The sequence below is a fragment of the Chelonoidis abingdonii genome, chromosome 22 (assembly GCF_003597395.2).
Source record: "Chelonoidis abingdonii isolate Lonesome George chromosome 22, CheloAbing_2.0, whole genome shotgun sequence".
Taxonomy (NCBI): domain Eukaryota; kingdom Metazoa; phylum Chordata; order Testudines; family Testudinidae; genus Chelonoidis; species Chelonoidis abingdonii.
In genome coordinates, this window is record NC_133790.1 from 17753442 (window position 1) to 17770866 (window position 17425).

At 39.4% G+C, this 17425-nt stretch overlaps 1 protein-coding gene across 1 annotated transcript in view; it reads right to left on the reverse strand.

The window, feature by feature from the left end:
• Positions 1-3337: 3337 nt before the first annotated feature.
• LOC116822769 (septin-2-like) overlaps positions 3338-17425 on the reverse strand; it is a 54047-nt gene continuing 39959 nt past the window's right edge. The window contains 1 exon segment of the mRNA XM_075060079.1: positions 3338-4224. The gene's annotated coding sequence lies outside the window, so the exon portion shown is untranslated.

Consider the following 17425-nt stretch of genomic DNA (forward strand, 5'->3'; position numbering starts at 1 on the left):
GAAAGCACATGTGTAAACACAGATGAATTATCTTGTTGCTGGAACCTTAACTTTTGCATTTCCTGACAGGGATTTTAACTGTGCAAACCTTACCATTGTGTTCATGCAGCCTTTGAAGTGTAATGTTAATGACTGGTAAAGGAAGTGTTAATACCAACATGAAAACTTCATTCAGTATCATTGATTCTGCAAACACTTACACCCATGCTTAACTTTAGATACATGACTACTCCCACTGAAGTCACTGGGACACATCTGCATAAAGTTATGTACAGCTCTAAGTATTTGCAGGAGCAGAGCCTATGACATGCAGTACAGTTGTCAATAACCCATTGCAAGAAAGTTAATAATTAGCAGAGCCACAGAAATTAGGGGAACCCCAATTGAGATGACTGTCTTTTTAATTGGATCAATTAGAAAATACATGCTCTGTGATTTAACATATTACCTCAAATTACAAGTCAAGCTTCCCCCTGCCACACACAAAAATACTGTACAGAGTAGCAATTTGACATGTTTCCATTTACCCCACTTTAAGAAGTGGGATTATGCCAATTGAAATGCAGTGTTTTAAAAGGAGCCAGGACTGTCATATCATGAGCCTAGATGAATTCAAAACCCTCTACAGGCAAGCAGAGAGAGGTGGCTCTAGATATTTTGCTGCCCCAAGCACGGCAGGCAGGCTGCCTTCGGCGGCTTGCCTGCGGGAGGTCCCCAGTCCCGCGGATTCGGCGCCGCCCCTGCAAGCAGAACTAGACTGTAATTTAGGGACAATACTAGAGAGCTAATATATAGCATATTAATGGTAAGGGACAATATGGGAGTCTCCAGAGATCTGATTTCTAAGGAAGCAGTTCTCATCCAAGCAACGGTACCCGCGAAAAAAAATCAGTCCCCAGAAATCTAACAGCAGCCAAGGGCTATTACCTATGGGGTACTTTAAGATTACTAACTCCCTCACAAAAGAGTACTGAGCAAGTTCATACCAGCTATTGATACACAGGCTGTGTATAGAAGCAGGATAAGTTTATGTACAGCTCAATCAGTTTTCCCACTGTTGAAGCCTACCTTTAGGTATGTGGCCTTCCTCTCTGTGTACTATAATACATGATTCTTGGGCACAATACACAAGAGTTTTGCATAGTGATAGATGTACTTGCAATAATAATTACATAGATGTTCCATATGTTGGACCAAACCTGGCACATGTACGACAGCAGCGGCTTTTCAAGTTCTTGTGGCCATTACTTCAGCTATTCTGTCATCTTTCCCCACCCCAAATCAAGACACAGAAAGACTTGTAAAGTTGAAGGTTGGCCATCTTAGGCACGTGTTTTAAAACCCCCTATGAAATCATCCCAAATTCATTTTCATTCATTGATTCAGCCATCAGAAAAATCTTTCAAAGTACAGTAATTGTTTCCATATTTGCTCCTTTAGGGATGCTAGACAACCACAGGCCATTTAGTCTTCACCACACAGCAGAAGGCTTCAACAATTCAATCATCAGCTTCATAAATTGTTAGCCTGCCACAGAATTTTAAATGCAATGCAGATTGAACAGATTGCAATCACGTTCTCCCAGATCCTGCTAATGATAGCCATTAAGACAGTCATATGTAGGCTTTTTATCCCACAATACTAGAAAGCTTCATATCTTCTCTGATAACACCTGTGTGGAGTGCACAAAGGAAAATGGACTTGTCATTCAGTGCTTGACACTAATGCTGCCCTGCCAGGAGTGACGGCATAGTGGAAAAATAAGATCAAAATCTGCAGCTCAAGAAAGCTACTATGACAGGCATTTTGCAACAACAACAATTGGTTTAATGAATATATGTTCCTCTTGATAAACTGTTGAGGGTTTGAATAAAGACAAACTTGTAAATGTAGTTGAAGAATCACTTTAGATGTTGCCAGGGAAGAGAGAAATCATACTAAAATGAAACAATACTTCAAAATATTATGAATTTGAACACTGAAGGCATTCAACTAAAGGTCATCAGGCATGGGATCGAGCATCATTGGACCCTTATTCAAGTGTATTCCTATTTCTTAAACTGGAGTATCCCTGATGAGACTCCAAAAAAGATACTGTCAGAAGCATCAGCCACTAATTATTTGCATATGACATTTGTTCAATTGGAGTTCCCACCCAAAAAGCAAAGTTGTGACTGATTATTTTGGATGCCTCAATTTTTGGTTTCCCGAATTAAAACATAAGAGGCTTGATTTTTCAGAAGGAGGGTGCTCACCGCTTTCTGGAAAATGAGACCTTTTAAAAATATATTTGGGCACCCAAACATCACTAGATGCTTATGGAGGTCTGACCTCCATTTGCTCCGACAGAGACACCTTTCATATTAGCTCCCATGGCATGCAGCTATCCTTAGATTAGAAATGAAGGCTTTAGTAGTCTCCTGATTTCCATGAGCACAAATAGGTGGTGTAGCAACTTAGGATAGTTGTAGAACATACAGCATTGCAGTAGCACTTTAGAAATATGACAAATATGAAGAATCCATAGGTTCACCTAGTTGAATGTTCATCCCCTCAACTTGTCAGAGACAAGCTTACAGTAAACTCCCCCTGACTTGGGATCTCAGTAGACAGGTCTAGAATTCCAATTAGAGAGTTCTTTTTTTAACACCTCTGAGAAGATTTGATGAAATAATAGAATTATGAATAAATATGGGAACAGTCATTCATGGCATTTCTCCTTTTAACTTCACTTTGGCAGCTTCTCTATTAACACTGGAGCTTACAATTTCCTGGTTTAACATTGCTTAATACAGCCAAAATACACACTCCCATGAAGCAAATTGTTTGCCATCACTGTCCTGATAAAGCAGTAGTCATTGCCATTCACTAGCATTAGAGTAAATCGATTTCCCAAGAGATGTCCCAGTTAAGCACAGAACACTTTCCGGTATTAAATGGTCTACATGCCACATTTACTAAACATGCTCCTGTGTGTGCAGACAGGATAACAAGAAGTGCAAGTGAAGAACATACATTCGATAAACACAAACAAAATAACACTCACTTGTTTGTAACAAGGTCTGGGAGCAGATTTTCAAAGGTATTTAGGCCTGTAAAGACACAGATAAGCGGGATTTTCAAAAGCACCTAAGTCGGTTGGGCTGAACTCCCATTGATCAGGTTCTAAAACTAATTTCAGCTAAATCTGTGTAACGTGTGTTTAGACAAGCCCTAAGAAAAAGGCTCCATCTCCATGATAAATACTTGAGTCCCTACAAAAAATAAAGAGTATTGTACATTTATTTGGTTATTAAATTGTACAGGTGATTTAAAATTAAAGGATAACACATGCAACTTTTTTTCCATGTTCATTCAATTTATTATAAAACTCAATGGGAAGTTAGTGTCATGATATATAAAAAGTTCAGTACATGCCATCATTCAGTTGGCTGAAGGATAAAAATGCCTTTGACAGAAATTTTTGCAAGCAGTATTTAAGAACTGAAGACAAGTCTTCATAGGCATCCATGAAAGATAATTGGCATGCAGGGTGAATACATGATTTAAGGCACAACGGTTTAGGAAACTCAGCTTCTCTATCACCTCTGGTGTAGCATTAGCATTTTGTACCCTTTGTTTTTCATTATGCAAATACAAACCACCTGCGATGATGCTACCAGAGTAAACAAATGCACAAGCTACAGAGAGAGTCTTTTTTTAATATTATATATGAGAAAAGTTATGAATAAACTACTAACAAGTTATATAATGCTTCCGCTAAGACAAAGCAAATGAAAGGCAGGATGCTGTGCCAACACACACACACTTACTGTAAACTGTTCACAAGATGTTTTTTAGTATTTATCACAAAATTATCAAGAATAACCTAGCTGAAATGTGATACAGCATGTTAAATCCACTCACAATGACTAGAACAAACAGTGTGGTGTACTAGTTTTTGTATAAAAAGATATAGCAAGGATAATAAACCCACATTATAAGCATGAGGACATAACTACCAAGAGGATCAAAAAAGATACAGATAACATGATTAAGGTTGGATATAAAAAAAAAATATATCGTTTCACAACACGATCTTCAAGACTTTTCCCCCGCAAGGTCTTGCTTTTTTCCCCAAGGTCTTGCCGCATCCAGTATCGTATGTGAGTGTTGTGACTGGTGTTCAATAGCATCATCAAACAGAATAAAGCACTGATCCATTTTTTAGAGAATCGTGTATCACTATGAATGAAGAAGAAAACAGTTTATTATGGAAAGCAATAAAAGAATAACTCAATGACAAAGCTGTTTTTCTCTTGAATCATCACAGCAAAGAGTATAACATACAATCACAGAATCATAGGATTGGAAGGGACCTTGAGAGCTCATCTAGTCTAGTCCCCTGCACTCATGGCAGGACTAAGTATCATCTAGACCATTTCTAACAGGTGTTTGTCCAACCTGCTCTTAAAAATCTCTAATGATGGAGATTCCACAACCTCCATAGGCAATTTATTCCAGTGCTTAGCCACCCTGACAGGAGGTTTTTCCTAATAACCTAAACCGCCCTTGCTGCAATTTAAGCTTGTCCTATCTTCAGAGGTTCAGAAAAACAATTTTCTCCCTCCTGCTTGTAACAACCTTTTACATACTTGAAAACTTATAACCCCCTCAGTCTTCTCCTTTCCAGACTAAACAAATCCAATTCTTTCAATCTTCCTTGGGTCACATTTTCTAGATCTTTCATCATTTTTGCTGCTCTGGACTCTCTCCAATTTGTCCACATCCTTCCTGAAATGTGGAACCCAGAACTTGGACACAATACTCCAGTTGAGGCCTAATCAGCACAGACTAGAGTGGAAGAATCACTTTTTTTTTTGCAATAGTGTCACACTGTTGACCCATATTTAGCTTGTGATCCACTATGACTCCCAGATCCCTTTCCGCAATCCTCCTTCCTAGGCAGTCATTTCCCATTTTATATGCGTGCAACTGATTGTTCCTTCCTAAATGGAGTACTTCATATTTGTCCTTATTGAATTTCATCCTATTTACTTCAGACCATTTCTCCAGTTTGTCCAGATCATTTTGAATTTTAATCCTATCCTCCAAAGCACTTGCAACCCCTCCCAGTTTGGATTATCAGCAAATTTTATAAGTATACTCTTTATGCCATTATCTAAATCATTGATTTACATAGTCCCTGGGACCAAAACCCTTATGTTTCCACGCAACGTGGACCTAAGTCGGCGCTGGAGTGAACAAAAGTAACTCACTGAAGTCAGTGGGCATCATGGCCACTTACTCCTGGGATGAGTTTGGCCCCCAATGTCTAATGGATTCAAATCTCTAATAAGAGCGGAGGAAGAAAACTATTTTTAGTTGTTACATGTTTTTTCTCACATGCCCGTATTCTCTTCAGTCTGAGAGAAGGCAAGGGCCATGGTGTGGCTCAGCTGATTAGTGCTGAATGTAAGAAGCTTGTCTCATCCTGAAGGCCAATCAGTCTGTTAAGCAGCAATGTACAATTTTATTTCTATCAAGGAAAATAAATGCAATGATTCCATCTAATTAGGGCTAAATGGAAATGAGCTTTGTGTTATCAAAGCTCTCTCTTATAATACTGCCTAAGCTTAGCAAGAAAATGGCTAGATTATTCTGAAAATTCTACTCACAGTTAAACCAAGAGATCCTGTCCTACAATTTCAAAAATAACCAGTGATTTTAGATGCCTCCAGTTTTGGATGACCCAGCATGTAATACATTGAAAGGGCCTGATTTTCAGAGGATGGATGCTCAGCACTTTCTGAAAATCAGGTTCCTTTAAAACATATCTCAAGCTGGACACTCAAAAACTGAAGCTCTCAAACTCAGTAGGCCGCTAGTCCATAGCAAGATATGTTTGTTTTATCTTCTCACTTACCTGAGCCTATAGTAAGGAATATTCTAGGAAACACTGAAGTTATCACCTCAAGTAAAAACACACCGAGTAAGGTATAATTTCATTTATTCAATTACACTGTGGAAAAAAAGCTTTAACAAAAACTAGAAGGCAGCCAAGGTCCTATGTCTTTGTGGTTCTCACAATGCAGATTTTGTGCAGCATGCCAATCATCTAATATATTAAACTCATTTCATGTAATAAAAAACAACCAAACAGAATAAGCAAGCCATCACTGAAACTCTAAATAAGTCTGAGTCCATGGGCAGCTGACTGTAAACACAGGCTATTACGCAACATTTGTTCCAGCTAGGAAATAAATTGTAAACTTCTGCAGCTGCGTGGCTGTCTGGCAGGTGAAAGAGAAATGTGTCCATCAACAATCCCAAAAGCCAACAGCATTTGGGGTTGCAGATTCATGAAAAAAGCTGGAGTTTCAAATAAAAAACAGATGTTTATTTTGCACAAGTATGTGCACTAAAATTGGTAATATTTATAGCAACCTAATCTTCATTGTTCATTTTACAAGTACAAGCCTCACTTAGAGAAAGTCAGAATTCACCATGCTCTCTTTATATGGATTCACTTCACTAGTGTTTCCTATCTTCTCCCATGAAGAAACGACATTTTGTTCTTGGGATCCACTGTATCTTCACTGTTCCTTTTATAAATTTATATTCTTAGTTTTGCGATACTTATCAAAAGTAATAGTGTCAACCCTATTTCCCTGAATTTGACCCAACAGTCCACAGATAACTTTCATACCTGTATTTGCAACACAAGTTCATATCATTTAAATATAGTTACGTTATATTTTTCTAGCGTTGTACCATTAAAACAAAGCCTCTCTACTTCCTAGCAAATTTTAGCTAGCAGATTGCTTGGTAACCTCTAGTGTGTGCCCATACAAACACTTATATTCTGATTAACTTACCGTTTCACGACTGGAATTTAGCCACCATGCACAAGTTAACACCCCTAAACTTTTCACAAAAGTTCCATGGGACTTGTAGTTACCAGGTTTTAAGCCTCATCTGAAATACAACACATACCCAGCAACACAAGGGGACGCTGACTAAATGTGTCTCACATGTAGAAGCCACTTTGGGAAGAAGGCATTTGGGGATTCAGCAAAGAACTACTTATCTTTTTTGGTCGTTAATCCATTTACTCCTGAGAGAATTCTGCACCACTGTGAACATGCAGAATTTATGTCCCCTGCAGATTTCTTTGCTTCCCCGCAGAAAAATGACTTTCTGACGGGGAAGCAAAGGGAAGTCACAAGAGCGGTCATGCGACCCTCCCCAGCAGTATGTTCTGGGTCTCCAGGGCAGCCAGAAGAGAGGTAAATCACTGTGGGGCAGGAGGTGGGACTGGTGACGACCCGGCTGGTGACTCCTACCCTGCGCTAGGCTCAGCTGCTAGTCCCAGCTGGGCTAGGGAGAATGGGACTTCCTATTCCTAAGCATGACATCTCAGGCCAGATCAGACCCATCCCTAGATTTCTCTCCCAGCTGCAGGAAGCTCTGCAAACACCCCCTCACTCTGGCGTCCTGCTTCCCTCAGAGGCAGGGGGAGGGATCCCTGTACAGGGTGCTGCTCTCCCATTTGCCTAACCCCCATAGATCCAGTCCCCCTCATACCAAGACCCTCCCACTGAGACCCACACCCCCTGCACTCAGAACCCTCCGATGAGCCCCGCTCCCCCTTCACCTGGACCACCATGACGAGTCACCCACCCCACTGAGCCAAAACCAGCTGCACCTGGATCCTTACCCAACTGAGCCCCACTCCCCCAGCATCTGGATCTCTCACTGAGCCCCCCACACCCAGACCCCCCTGCCAGCTCTATCCCCTCTATACTCAGACTCCCCTGCTGAGCCCCAACCACCTTCATCTGGATCCCCTGAAGAGTCTCATTACCATTGCACCCAGAACCCCCTCAACAAGTCACTGTGCATCCAGATCCCCCATTGAGCTGCCCGCACCCAGACAGCCCCACACAGAATCCTCTCAACCCACACCTGGATCCCTCCCACACTAAAACCTCTCCACACTTGGATCCTGCTGGGCTGAGGCCTGCCTGCCCACACAGAGGGGCAGGGCCCTGGTCCTTGCGCTGTATCAGGGCTGGATGCAGCCTCACCGCTGAGTCCGTGTCCCGGGGAAGGGAGGGAGAAGAAGTTGCACAGTGATCTCCCACCTCTGTGCAGCCAGTGGCCCGTGCTCCAATGCCATGCTGGAGCCTCCACATTTATCTGACAAATAAAATTTGCAGAATTTTAAAATAGTGTATTTTGGCTCCAAATTTTTTATTTTTTGGTGCAGAATGCCCTCAGAAGTAACCCATTCAAGTGCTGCTATAGTCAGAATGTTATGCTATATGATAAGATTACAGCATGAGGCAATAAGCCTTTAGGATATTTTCCAAATGTATTGCCACAACAGCTCATACACGATGTCAGCCCTAAGAAAGGGAAACTTTTTAAAGTTTGAGCCTACAAACCAAACTGAAATATTTCACTGAGGGCAAAGTAAGGCGCTACCATGATGTGATTCATCAAGAATTTCTCCCCACAATTCCCTTCAGGGACCACCACAGTGTGCGACAGCTAGGAAGGCATTCTTCCCCACATACAGTTCAGTTTTCTGTTGGTTTTTTTTCCTTTTTACTCTCAACGTGAGAAGTGTGCTTCTATAAGCAAAGCCCTTTCCCTCTCAACACCCAAAATGGCTTTTCTTCAAATGCCATACATTTTATGGTATAAATACAGCATTCATATCACTCAGCCATTAGCAGTAGTACAGATAGAGCCATCTTTTTTTGAAAGGGTGTGAATTAGGATTTAATCATATAGTGACTCTGTATTAGGATGCGCTATATAAGGAAAACTTTGTTGCAATTTTGAAAAAGTAATTACTGCCATACTTGGCATTTCACTAGCCAGTTTTCACTCATTCCTGCTCCTCTCCTCCTCGCTTCCCTTCCTCCAGATATTTTGAGAGACGTTCCTGTTCTTTCAGACATCCTTAGTTGACTTCTATGCTTCAAATTAGTTTCATTTCATTGTCCCTTCTGTTGATCAGCAGCATTTTTTTCCTTCTCCTTATTAAATTTCATTTGCCAGGTGTATGTCAAGTTACAAAACTGGTTCAGATACCTTTGAACGTCTTTTATTATGTTTTTTCAGTTCATTTGCTTTAGCTGGTTTACCCATTGAAGTCACTTATGGACAGCAATGAGCTCTGGAACTACAATCCATGTCCCTCCAAAAAAGCTTGTTTAACAAAAAAAATCCTGTTTAAAAGCATTTAACAACCCACAGTTTTGCTCCAACTCCTAGTTGTCATTTTAAAAACTTGACAGGCTTTCCAAAATTACTCCACAGGCTTGCTTGACACTCATGGAATTCAAGTAGTAATTGTCTTCTCTCTATCCTACCACACCCCATGTATTTAACCAGCTGTGCTAAAAGTAATGCCGACTACTGGAGGAAAAAGTAATACTGGAAGATGCTTACAATGTTTCATCTAAAGATAGTTGAGCCTCTTATTTCAGAAGCAGTAAGTAGGGTCAACAGGAGGCACCATTCCACTTGCTTGGGTTAGGAAAGAATGTGACTACTCCTTTTAGAGGTTTATTTCTAGGTGTACACACAGTGACTAGCACAATGGAATTCTGATCACAATGGAGGGCACTGGAAGTTACAAAAATACAAAGAAATAATGTATTTCCCAATGCTCCTAACATCACTCCTGTTAAATGGGAGTTTTGCAGACAGCCATTAGGAACTCTTAAAATTTCAAAACATGTAATTTAAATAGAGCTTAATAATTGTCATAAGGGCTTTTTTTTTTTTTAGGGCTGTCAGTTAATCGTAGTTAACTCATGCGATTAACTCAAAAAAATCACAATTAATAGCAGTTTTAAATCGCACTGTTAGTCAATTCATTAAATATTTTCGGATGTTTTTCTACATTTTCAAATATATTGATTTCAATTACAACACAGAATACAAAGTGTACACTGCTCACATTTTTATTACAAATATTTACACTGTAAAAATGATAAAACAGTATTTTTCAATTCACCTCATACAAGTACTGTAGTGCAATCTCTATCATGAAAGTGCAACTTACAAATTTAGATTTTTTTTTTGTTACATGACTGCACTCAGAAACAAAACAATGAAAAACTTTACAGCCTACAAGTTCATTCAGTTCTACTTCTCGTTCAGCCAATCGCCAAGAAAACAAGTTTGTTTACATTTATGGGAGATAATGCCGCCCACTTCTTATTTACAATGTCACCAGAAAGTGGAAACAGGCATTTGTATGGGACTTTTGTAGCTGGCATTGCAAGGTATTAACATGCCAGGTATGCTAAACATTTGTATGCCCCTTCATGCTTCGGCCAGCATTCCAGAGGACATGCTTCCAGGATGATAAAGCTTGTTAAAAAAAATGTGTTAATTAAATTTGTGACAGAATTCCTTGGCGGAGAAATGCATGTCTCGAGCTCTATTTTACCTGTATTCTGCCTTATTTTTCATGTTATAGTAGTCTCGGATGATGACTCAGCACATGTTGTTCATTTTAAGAACATTTTCACTGCAGATTTGACAAAACGCAAAGACGACGTGAGATTTCTAAAGGTAGATACAGCACTCGACCCAAGGCTTAAGAATCTGAAGTGCCTTCCAAAATCTGAGAGGGACGAGGTGTGGAGCATGCCTTCAGAAGTCTTAAACGAGCAACACCACAATGCGGAAACTACAGAACCCAAACCACCAAAAAAGAAAAACAACCTTCTGCTGGTGGCACCCGACTCTGATGATGAAAACAAACACGCATCGGTCTGCACTGCTTTGGACTGTTATCGAGCAGAACCTGTCATCAGCTGTCCTTTGGAATGGTGGTTGAAGCATGAAGGGACATAGGTATCTTTAGCGCATCTGCATGTAAATATCTTGCAACACCGGCTACAGCAGCGCCATGCGAACACCTGTTCTCACTTCCAGATGATATTGTAAACAAGAAGCGGGCAGCATTTTCTCCTGAAAATGTAAACAAACTTGTTTGTCTGAGTGATTGGCTGAACAAGAAGTAGGACTGAGTGCGGACTTGTAGCTCTAAAGTTACATGTAGCTTTATTGTTGAATGCAGGGGGGGTTTTGTACATAATTCTACTTTCCATGATAAAGCACTACAGTACTTGTATTAGGTGAATTGAAAAATATTCTCTCTTGTTTTTTTTTCAGTGGAAATATCTGTAATCAGAAATAAATATAAAGTAAGCACTGGATATTTTGTATTCTGTGTTATAATTGAAAATCAATATATCTGAAAATGTAAAAAACATCCAAAAATATTTAAATAAATAATATTCTATTATTGTTTTCAAAAAATTAATCATGATTAATTGCACTGCTAATCACTTGACAGCCCTAGTTTTTTTAATTCAAATTTACAATATTGCATGTGCGCACACGGACAAAAACTGTCAAGATTTCCCAAAAGGAACTAATACAAAAACACAACCCAATGTTTAAGATAAAATAATCAGCCTTTGTAATAAACAAAAATTATCTGACGCAACGGATAGTCTTTCTGCTGTGGGATCACTTAGTGAACCAAGCCAACTTTAATGTATGTGTTAACTGACAGAACAGCTGATCCTGAGATACAGGGTGCGTCATATGAAATGATTATACAGGAATGCATCTGCACTGTTGGGAATTTATCCCATCGTTTTTCATTATCATTCCAGACATTTCACTCATCATGCTGAGCTTATTTTCACTCAAAGAAATAAGGCCAGCACTTCAAAACCTCCTGTCTTGCAGAGTTGTGTCTTAGGCATTTTGTTTTGTGCCACCAACCAGTATGAAACCTCTTCAGTGAGCCTACAGACCAAATGGTTAATTGAATCCTCTACTTTTTAAAAAATAAAAATGAAATACTACATTAGACAGATAACATTTAGGGCTGTAACGTACTGTGTTTTTCCGTTTCTACCTCTACTGTTTAGCCATAACAGCACTGAAAGATAAGATTTGACAGGAATGGGATTTTGAAGAGCGAGGGATCCTAGAGTCGTAGAACTCCTGGTACACAATGTAGCACAGGGAATTGTAGAATGCCCTTTGCTGTTGCAGAATTCCCAAGAGAAGTAGATCCTGAAGAAGCACTGAATTCCTGGGAACTCAGCGTACAGAAAGAGTGGATTAAAAGCCAAATAAAGTTTTACAGAACCAGCGGAAAGACACCAATCAAAAATGACTCTCTTAGCACTTAGTGAAGAATAATTTTTATATACAGTGCTTTGGAAACCACTACCTTAACAGGATGTTGCGTTACTCCCACGGGAAAATTGACAGAAGCTAAGTGATTCACCCAAGACCACTAAGGGTATGTCTACATAGCAAAGACAGACCTATGGCTGGCCCGTGCCAGCCAACTTGGGCTTGCAGGGCTTGGCTTGTGAGGCTGTTTCATTGCTGTGTAGACTTCTGGGCTCGGGCTGAACAAGACTCTAGGACTCTGCAGGTTCCAGAAGTCTACACAGCAAGAAAACATCACCATAGCCCAAGCAGACTGGCATAGGCCAGCTGCGAGTTTTTCTTTGCTGTGTAGACATACCATAAGGGAGACTGTGGAAGAACTAGGATTAGAATAAAAAGGGTAAGTGGTGCTTGGACTATATTCCTAACAACATTCAAGCGACAATCTAGCAATCCAGGGCATTCTGGATTGATAACGGGCTATGGTGCACTATCCATATTTTGGCTGAACAGAGAACTATTTCAAGAATTATAGCACTTTCAATTTATAGAGTGCCTTTTCATACAAGAAGTTTACCATTTTACAAACATTAGCCTTAACAGCCTTGGCCAGGTAAGCATAGTAGGTAAAATAAGGCACAGAGGGTAAAATGATTTGTTCAATGTCAGAGTGAGGCAATGACAGAAGTTCCCTACCCCAACCCTGCTCCAATCACTTGATCACACTGTCTCATTTGAAAACCGTAAGTTACTGTGCATTATAAACTAGTGAAAGCACCCCAGCCTCCATATCCCTGGCTGAAGTTTTTAAGATCACTGACAAGACCTTTCTATGCAAGTAAGCTACAAGGTCCATCCACAATCTACAATGCTTCTAAGGAAAATGTGAACCACCAGCATAGAGTTCAGTGTTTCAGAGTGACAGCTTTTCTCTTACTGGTTAGGGGAGAACAAAAGTTAAGCTACAGCCTACCCTCTGCAAGAGAAACTGCAACACACTGAACAGAAGCTGTGGTGCTGACAGACTGATGTGACACTCAATCTAGAAAAGCCAAAGAAATGGGAGAATGGTGCAGCCCATCTATTCCAGCTAGAAAAACATCCACAAGCTGTGCCAGGTGGCTGTTCCAAAAACTAAAAATTTGCCTAAGCTTTACATTTCCTAAGCTTCACATTTCAGCTGCCAAAAACTAACAGCACGCAACATTCTTCCTCAGATGACATTTCTCATCACACCAATTTGGCATCTGACAAGACTATTTTATAAGGCTGGTTGCTATGACAGTACAGAGCATTTTTTTTTAAAAATCATCATGTTCATCATCCATTAGGAACTAACTACTTACTTCCTTTTTTCTGTACTATGCTTGTCAGAAACATGAACAGTGTAAACACAAAACATCCAACTTTGTTAACAACTTACTATGCATTCATGGAAATGGCCAGCTATGCTAAAAACTTTTCAACGTTTTCTAAAGATGTTATAGGAACAAGATGTTGGTCTTATTAAATAGATTTCCATCTATCTATATTTATTTTACATTGCCTTTGTTCCAACCCTACCCTGAAACTATCCAGGACAATGCAGTGAAAGATAACGGCAATCCAGATCTGAAGAATGAGAAGGGGGAAAACAGACAGAGAGCTAAGTTCTCTGCTTTAAGGGGGAAAAAATTCCACCACCTACCGCAATCATTTTCAGCTAAAAAAATCTCATCATTTTGCACAAGTTATTCATCTGAGACAGGCAGATTTAGAGACTGGCACTAACTCTGACAGTATACCTTCTAATCTAACAAGTTAGAAACTTTGCAAATGCATACATTGTGGCTGCTGACCTGCCAAAGAGAGTTAAGTCTGGTTTAGTTTTTGGTTAATTATCCCTACACTCCAAATCTCTTGCTTAAATCCTCAAAACACAAGAATGAAGACAGCTTTTGTACTTAAAGTGCACCATATTTTCCTGTATTTTAGAAGGGAAATTATGTTTGTTTGAAAATTTTGTACGTACCTCACATACAAACACCAACTGTAACAGAAATTAAAAGAAAATACTTTGCCAGCTTATACACTTTGTATATTTGACTACGCTCATGAGAGTAACTGTTTTGTTCATGGCCAGTTGCACTTGACTCATCTATTAGCCTGTCACCACCACTTAGGCATAGTTCTGTGAGTAGGAAAGTGCTCACATACACATACTTCCCCTAAATCTGCAAGAAGGCACTTACTATAGCTGTAACAGCAAAGTTGAAAGTGAAAAGGCAGCAGACAGGCATGTATACAAAGCAGCCCACGCACATTTGGTGGGAATGCTCTCTCTGAGACCCTTATAATCATCATCAGAGGAGCAGAAAAAAAGCAGTTCCCACAGATCTGGAACAGATAATGAAATTTGCATGTATTGGTTATCATTGCTTTCAAGACCATCTTCCTCTTTCATTGCTGATTATGTCTCCTCCACCATCATCTCCTTTCCAATCTCTTCACAGATTTCCACTCTTCCACATCAAGCTTTATCTACCCTTCCTCTTTCAAGGCTCTACACAGTTCATTCTTCCCTGTCTATAATCTCCACCCATTCCGTGTCCCCTTCATTCCATATATTTTCAAAAGTCTTCCAGTTAGTGTTTATTAAGTGCCTTCCCCACCTCTGCAATAAAGCCTGGCTTTGTAGGAATTCATTAGCTCAGCAAAATCAGAGAAAGACATGACTAAGTTCAGGATGCAAGATCTTCACCTATAATATAAGAAGCTCTGTTCAACTGATAAGAAACCTTAGCTCTAGTTACACAGATTTGTAGCTCCACCTTTGTTTTCAATTATTCTCTATCAATTTTGCATATTCTTTGTTCCATTTAAAGGCACACTGGGCTGTTCTGGGGGGTTTTGGTGCAAGTACTCCTGAGGAGTAAATGAATGTTCAACCTCTAAGGAGAGGGAGAGGCCTAAGCTCTCCAAAGTGACAACAGGATCCCATGTCAGTGGTCTGGTTTAGTCATATTGTCAACACAACTATGACAATTTACACTAGCTCAGGATCTGTTCCATAGGGAAGGGTAGTCTCAGCATCTTGAAGGGAAAAACTGAGGAATCATCAAAATTCTATTCTGGACATGATACAACTGGTGACGTGGTTTTGACAAGTCCTCTATTTAGACAGATACTTAAGAAATGGTGAGACCTATAGGATAACACACACACACACACCTCACAGCTATAACATTTCTCAGTCAAATCCATTTCTCAAAATGTGTTCAATCCCAGTATTTCTGGCCTACACGTGGTTTTCAAATATTTTAGGATAGATCTAGCATGTTTATACAGATATTTCATTAGAAATTATCCTTTCCTATAACTAATCTATTTTACAAGTATTGCTGGGATGACATTTATAGAAAAAACTGAAATGGTCTAGTTCTCAGGTTTTTATTCTGCATCAAAACGAAAAGGACGAGAGATATGAGAGTTCACAGCATTAGACCTTTGGTCTGAGTAATTCAGATAGTTGGGGTAGGTTGTATTTCATTGAGTAATGCAAAGCACACACAAAAAAAATTTGTGCGCAGACACATGCCATCATGTTCAGACCTTTGTTTGCCCATGTGTCCACAGTTGCAAACTTGACCTGGGAAAAACACTGCTCCGATTTTTAAAAAGCTACTTATGGCAGACCTGGATATGGGATTTCTGAACCAGAGAGAACTTAGTCCCATTATTAGAAACCAGCGTTCATAGTATTGCATTCTGCCAGTTCTCAGCTACTGAATTTCATAGCTAGGCCAGTGTCTGAGCACTGGGATCAAAGTAAAATGTTTGGGTATTCTTGTGCGCATGCAGCTTTCATGTGTGCTTTGCAAGCAACAATTAGGAAAGAATTTTGCTAGATTTTGAGTGTGATTTTATATAGTGATATTTTATAGCTGACTGTGTAAATATGTAATCTGCAATTATCAACGAGGGTTGGATTCTTTTGCAAGATGTGCACTGGTACTTTTAAAATATTCCCTATGAAAATAGAGCTCAATAAAAAAAAAAGCCTCAAAAACTGAAGGGTTTGGATATACCAAAATAGAGCTACCATTAATTTCTCAGGACATCCGAAACACCTTTGATTCAAATTACATTTAAAAACCCCCACAAAGTTACCAGCTACTGTCTATGTATGCAGAAGACTAATAGTGAGTCATTGCTACCGTGTACGCAGTATGGTCAACCACAAGAAATTTCCTTAGCATTTAGTCTTTCAATTCTGGGACTGGTATATTTTAATATGGAGGTTAGGAGACACGGTCAGTCTGGTCTCAGCTGTGACGACGTCTTCATTTGCTGGGAATTTGGAATTGTGACAGGGTGAAAAAGACCTGGGTTTGATTTTTTTTTTTTTCATCTTTTTTTTTTTTTTTAATATGGCTTTCATCAGGGAACACGGTGTATATACCAGTAGAACTTTGTCTGGTTTAATAGGAGCACAGTGGACAAGTTTACTTCTTTAGAAGGCTTAATTTTAAAAAGTTCTTTTTTTTTTTTTTTTAAATGTAAACAGGAAAAGTGAAGGTTCAAGTAAAGGCAACAAAAATCTCCTTATTTTAGGCCTGGAATGTTGGCAGCTGTCACAAGGTCAGAAGGGATAATATAATCCATTTTATTCAGGCTTTACATTCCAGCAGTTCAGCAAATCAAAACTGGAGCATTAAACTGAAGTATCAAACAACAGGAACAAGGCTCCTCATACGTTTCTATTTTTTATTCTTGTATTTAAGAAAATATAAGAACTATGCTTTCTGCATCCTGAAGAAAACATGGGGATTTACAATAAAAAAGTGATTCCCCTTGAGCACTTGCAAGTTTCAAATGCTGGCCCCAGGGACTAATACACCATATGTAGACTTTGACCTCAAGAAAGTATGCATCCAGTAAACAAGTGTGATTTGTCCACTATTTTTTCCTTAAGCGCTTTGCAAAAACTGTCAGTTTATTAAGCAGGCTGCTTATATAGGATGATGGCTATACTTACTTTTCCATATAAGCAAGTTATCACAGTTATTAACTCGACTTACTTTAACATCACTTTCTGGAGTATCAGCCAATAACATTCTTGAAAAGTAATATGCACTCATAAGTGTCTGCAATCTTGACTTACCTCAATGAAGTCTTCGATTACAATCCCTGAGAGACGAGGTGGGTGAGGTAATAGCTTTTATTGGACCAGAAGTTG